This window comes from Lytechinus pictus, chromosome 7, assembly GCF_037042905.1.
Source record: "Lytechinus pictus isolate F3 Inbred chromosome 7, Lp3.0, whole genome shotgun sequence".
NCBI lineage: Eukaryota > Metazoa > Echinodermata > Echinoidea > Temnopleuroida > Toxopneustidae > Lytechinus > Lytechinus pictus.
Window position 1 is genome coordinate 47926505 of NC_087251.1, and position 6348 is coordinate 47932852.

Genomic DNA, 6348 nt, shown 5'->3' on the forward strand with positions numbered 1-6348 from the left:
AAGTTAAATATCTTCTCTTTTCTTTGATACCTAAATCACAGAAAATGGTCTAGTAGTAAAAAAGTTATGATCCCTCGAAACAATGCTTGTATTTCCATAATTTCATTAAATAAACGTGTTTTCACCGGTTTCCCACTGAAGCTATCGCAAGGTAACAAAAGACTTAATGCATGGCTGATCGTCAACAAAACGGAGTGTCGAGTGAGTTTGAACGCTAGCCTGTAAAACCTCTTAATTTTATGAAATTATTGCCGAAATTCAAGCCTTATTTCAAATAACCAGAACTTTGTTATTTCTTGACCATTTTCTGTAATTGAGGTATCAAATTAAAAAGCGGATATTAAACTTTTTAAAAATGTGGTTTTCCTTTTGAAACCCAGATACAGCCCGCCAAATGACTTTTTGGTATCTCCTCTTCAAATTGTTTTGCTCACTCATGCGTGAATGAGAAAAAATCTAAGTAACTTCAGATGAAAGAAGAGATTCTAAGCTTTACAATGGTAGGTCATTTGTCTATTGTATTTGTGATTAAGTTATGATAAATCATCGATGAATCTCGGTTTCGTTTTTTGTGGGACGCACTGTATAACTAAACAATTGATGCGAGCGCGAAGCGCGAGCGGAAAAAATCGAGATTTAGACCTAAAAACGGGACACTCTATTCATGTTTTGTAAATCATTAAAAGGATGAGTAATAGGGGATCTTCCTACATTAATAATGCGAGCACAAAGCGCAAGCAGATGCACGCGCGTGTTTCAGATTTAATCCAAGAATCTAGGCATTCTAAATACATTTTTTATCATGAAAATCAAAGCGAGCGCGAAGCGCGAGCATAAAATATTTCATTTCATTTCATTTATTTCACATTAAAAACCAATACACACAATTACAAAAGAAAGAAAAGGAGATTACTCCATGTATACAGTGCGTCCCACAAAAAACGAAACCGAGATTTATCGATGATTTATCATAACTTAATCGCAAATACAATGAACAAATGACCTACCAAATTTGCGGGGATTATGAAACAAAATTAAAATGTTTTATAAAGGATGTCCTCTTTGCCCCAACACTACGTGTTTAGAGTCCGATTTGCGCGAGGTGTGGAAGGTGGGGCCGTGCACCAAATGGTGTGTAAAGGTAAAACCGACGACCGACGGACCCGTGAGATAACAAATATCGCTGTACTTGTTTAGGGGTTCATTTCAGGGAATACTTGCCAAGAGTGTTGTTTTGTTTCCAATACTTGTTAAGGGTAGGGTTTCAGACGCTAATACTTGTTAAGGGGGGCATTTTCAGAATATGGAAAATACGTGTTTAGGGTGCTTTTCTAGACCCCATGGTCGCGCATGGTATCCACTCGTCAATGGAAGTGCCCCCCCCCCCCCGGGGTCTAGCCCCGGCAGAAATGGAGAATACGAGAAGGAAGGAGAGGCCCACCCCGGGAGCATGCACGTACGGTTAGAGGCATTAGGCACTCTGACCGTGACCAACTAAGCTCCCGGAGTATAGCTCTCTCCTCCAGTGAACACTTTAAAATCAACCTAATGGAAATAAGGGGGGGGGGGCAGAAAAAGGGAATTAAAACGAGTTACACACTGATTTTGATTAATTAAATTTCTCTAAAACTAGTTTCTGAAAATTTGAAACTTATTGTAGAATTATAAACATGTAATTTCTTCTCAAATGTTAACAGCCAATCAGAAAACGGTATTTTGACGACGTCATCAATATTTGAAAATACTTTTATTGAATTCTACGGGTGAAATTACCCCTATCTGCCAACTTTAATCGTACAAATGTGTGAATAATGGGTTTTGGCGCACTTTGGATCCATTCTGGCCCACTGTGCGACGGCTTAAGGTCTTCTCCGAAGGACCTGGTAATGAAGATGAATGCCTTACCAAAGGGCACTAGCGCACCAAGTGGGAATCGAACCCGGGTCACCGAAATACGAATCTCCCGCTCCCCCGACTGAGCTATCGCGCCTCCCAATCAAATTGTCCCTTTTGTTTCATATCGCGCTTAGCAAGAGGAATAGAAAGATAGTCATCATTTTCATATGATGACATTATTGACATGTCCTAAGGATGTCCCGGTCGTATGTCAAAACTAAAAAATAATAATGATGAAAAATATCAGCTCTTTATTACGTGCGATCCATATCCACCTCACAATTTTCCTACAAATTAAGTGCTTGAACTATAGAGCTGAAATTGACCCTTTTTTTAGATCGGAATATCACTGGATGAACAATATTATCTCTGATGCATATCAATTGTCGAAGTTTACAAAAAACTTTCACTCTATGTCTGAATTCCTAGATCTGATAAAGTGTAAATTCGATTTTATAGTGGTCAGCGAAACATGACTTTCAGAAGGTCCAGATTGTCTCTTAGACGGGTCAATATACGACCAAAAATACCCTTACCCGGAACAAATTGCAACAAATGATTTTTCAATGGTTTTTATTACTATTTGACCTCAGGAATAACATACTAAAAATCTACCAAAATCTGCATCTGGGAAAGTGGTTATTTTCAAGATGGCGTCCAAGATGCCCGCCATTCACTGAAAATTGATACAACTGACTCATTATCCACCTTAGGAATCCCTTTTCGGTTCATATTCCATGGTCTACGGGTGAAAACTTGTTGATACAGGCTAGCGTGAATTATAAGCCCTCCAGTGTACTTGGAAAATCCAAAATGGCTGCCGTAGGCTGAAATCCACAATTCATCTAAGTGGCTTCCACTTCGTTTTTATTCACAGGTTATAAGGGTGAAGTAGTAAATTGGAACAAATTACAAGGCCAGCCAGTGGTCTGGTGTGTCCAAAAATCCAAGATGGTGTCAAAAAATCCAAGATGGCTTCCAAAAATGGAGTTTAAAATGGCTGTAGATAATTAAAATGGACATAGTTCATTAATATCCGCCTAGGACACAATGATATTGGTGTCTAGACCATGTTCTCAATGGTCAAATAAGACACTGGGACAAGTTACAAGGACAGCCAGTGGTCCAGTATGTTCAAAAATCCAAGATGGCTTCCAAAAGGGAATCTAAAATTGCTGTTGCTACTTTTAAAAAGCCAACATAGTTTGCTCAATATCCAGAAATGTGATTGTTGTGTCTATACCATGGTTAAATGGGTCTAATAATACATTGCAAGTTACAAGGAAAGTCAGTGGTCTGCTATGTGCAAAAATCCGCGATGGATTAAAAAAAATTATAAATAATACATAAATCAGACATAGCTCATTTCATATCGGCCTGGGAGATGTGATTTTGGTGTTTAAACCACTGGTTTCAAGGGTCAATTTATACATTAGGATAAGTTACAAGGACAGTCAGAGGCCTGGTTTGTCAAAAAATTTAAGTTGGCTTCCAAAAATTGATTCTAAATTGACTGCTGTTACTTAAAGTGCATGGACATAGCTTATATCATATCGGCCTGGGAGATACTGTTTTGGTGTCTAAACCACTGGTTTCAAGGGTCAAAATAATACATTAGGACAAGTTTTGAGGACAGTCAGTGGTCTGGTATGATCAAAAATCCAATATGGCTTCCAAAAAAAAGATTCTCAAATGGCTGCTGATACTTAAAGTGGCATAGCTCATTTTATATCCGCCTGTGAGATATGATATCGGTGTCTAAAGTATGGTTTGAAGGGTCAAATGATATATTAGGACAAGTTACAATGACAGTCAGTGATCTAGTATGTCCAAAATTCCAAGATGGCTTCCAAAAATGGAATAAAGAAATGTCTGTTACTTATAAAAGGACATAGTTTGTACAATATCTGTATGGGGAATGTGAGTTTGGTGTCTAAACCATGGTTTAAAGGGTCAAGTAATATGCTAGGGTAAGTTACAAGTCCAGTTAGTTGTCTGTGTGTTAAAAAATCAAAGATGACTTTAAAAAATGGGGTGTAAATTGACTGTTGTTACTTAAAAGTACACATAGTTTATTAGAAATACACCTTGGAGGTATGATATCGCTGTCTACACGAGAGTTTAAAGGGTCAAATAATACATTGGGTTAAGTTGAAAGGATAGTCAGGTGTCAGGTATGTCCAAAAATCGACGATGGTTTTAAAAATGGGGTCTTAAATGACTGTTGTTACATAAAAGTGGATATAGAACATTACAAATACTCCTTTGGGATATTATCTTGGTGTCTACACTAGGGTTTCAAGGGTCAAAAATACTTTGGGACTGGTTACCATGATATGCAGTTATCAATTTTGCCTTAAAAAATGGGTTATAAAATGACTGCTGTTACTTAAAACTTGGACATAGTTCATACAATATCCACCTGTGAGAAATAACCTTGGCGCCTACACTTAAATGCATGGGACAAATTATCATATTGTTTCATGAGTTGGTAACAGCACCCATTTTGATGAAATTATAGAATCGACCATGGACAAAATGAAATACTAACCATCCTTGTTACTTGTCCGAATGTATTATTTGACCATTCATACCACAATTTAGACACCAACATTTTTTTCCTACAGACAGTTATTGTAGAACTCTGACCATTATTGAGTGATATGAGTCGTTTTAGATGCGTTTTTTGAAAACCCTCTTGTGTTTTAGGCAAACTGGACAACTCCAGATCAATGTAACCAGTCCAAACGTATTGTTTTAGCCATGAAATCATGGTGTAGACACCGAAATCATATCTCCTTGGTGGATTTTAAATGAACTATATGTCCATTTTTAAAGTAACAGCAGTCATTTTAGACCCCGATTTTGAAAGCCATCTCGGATTTTTCGACATACTGGACAACTGACTGTCCTTGTAACTAATTTTCTGACTTTTAAAACCATGGGATAAACATCAAAATCAAATGCCCTTGACGGATATTACATGAACTATGTCTATCTGTAAATATCAGCGGCTATTTTACACAAGTATTTTGTTAAGCCACCGTGGACTTTTGGACATACTTGACCACCTACCCTCCTTGTAACTTATCCCAATGTATTATTTGACCCATTTAATCATGGTATAGGCACAAAAATCATATTCCCGCATATTGAACAATGTACTTAAGTTTTTTCACAAGTAGCAACAGCCGCATTTTTGCTCCATTTTGGGGAGTCATCATGGATTTTTTAACAAACCGGACCACTGACTGTCCGTGTAACTTGTCCCAATGTATTATTTGGCCATTGAAACCATGGTCTAGACACCAAAATTATATCTCCCAGGTGGATATGATATGAGCTATGTCCATTTTAAGTATTAACAGCCATTTTAAACTCAATGTTTGGAAGCACTTTTGGATTTTTGGACACACCAGACCACTGGCTGTCCTTGTAACTTGCCCCGATGTACTTCTTCACCATTAAAACCATTGAATAAAAACCAAATTAAAGCCACTTGAGTAATTAATAGATGAATTGTTGATTTCTAGCCTACGGCAGCCATTTTGGACACCATCGTGGATTTTCCTGGTATAGTGATAATATTCACTATAAATTCGTTTACCCACTGGACCATGGAATATGAACCCAAATGGGATTCTAGGGTGGATTATGAGTGAATTATATCCATTTTCAGTGAATGGCGGCCATCTTGAAAATAACTACTTTCCCATATGCGGATTTTGGTGGATTTTTAGTATGTTATTCCAGATGTCAAATACTACCAGAAACAGTTAAAAATCATTTGTTGCAATTATTGTTTACCGGGTCAAACCATATATATTGACCCGTCTACTCATCTTCTCTCAGATGAGTGGATTGGCGCCTTTGAGATATTAATAACGCAAACTGGTAATAATTATATCTCTATGATTGGCGCTGATTCGAGATTGGGCAGATTGCAGGGGGGTGAACCTCCGCTTCTGCATCCGGTCAGACATGGGGAAATTTTGGAAGGTCAAAAGTGCACACTGCTCCCATTTTTCGCGTACAAGCCTATGGACACCGCAACTTCATGGCACACCAGCGAAACAGAGGCGTGGTCATAATTGGCCTGCGCGCATAGCGTAAAAATATGCAAATAAGTATAATGTCACTAATTAGCATAATGCGCGACGTGATTGCATATGAAATGAATTCATAGAGCTGCGTCTTTAAAGTGGATTATGTCATTCATTCCCCCGTTCACCCCCCCCCCGGTATTCTGTTTATTCATCTTTTCTTGTTTATATATTTTTAATAATTATTATCTGTCGCGATTTTTACTACATCAATTAATACAATTATTTATATGCTAGCTATTTCCCTGGAAGACATATGGAAGCTTTCAAAGGATTCATTAATATGTTTGAACTTGGGGATCTGCTTGCTCTATTCATCAGGTGTTCATCACAGACATCACTGCATATT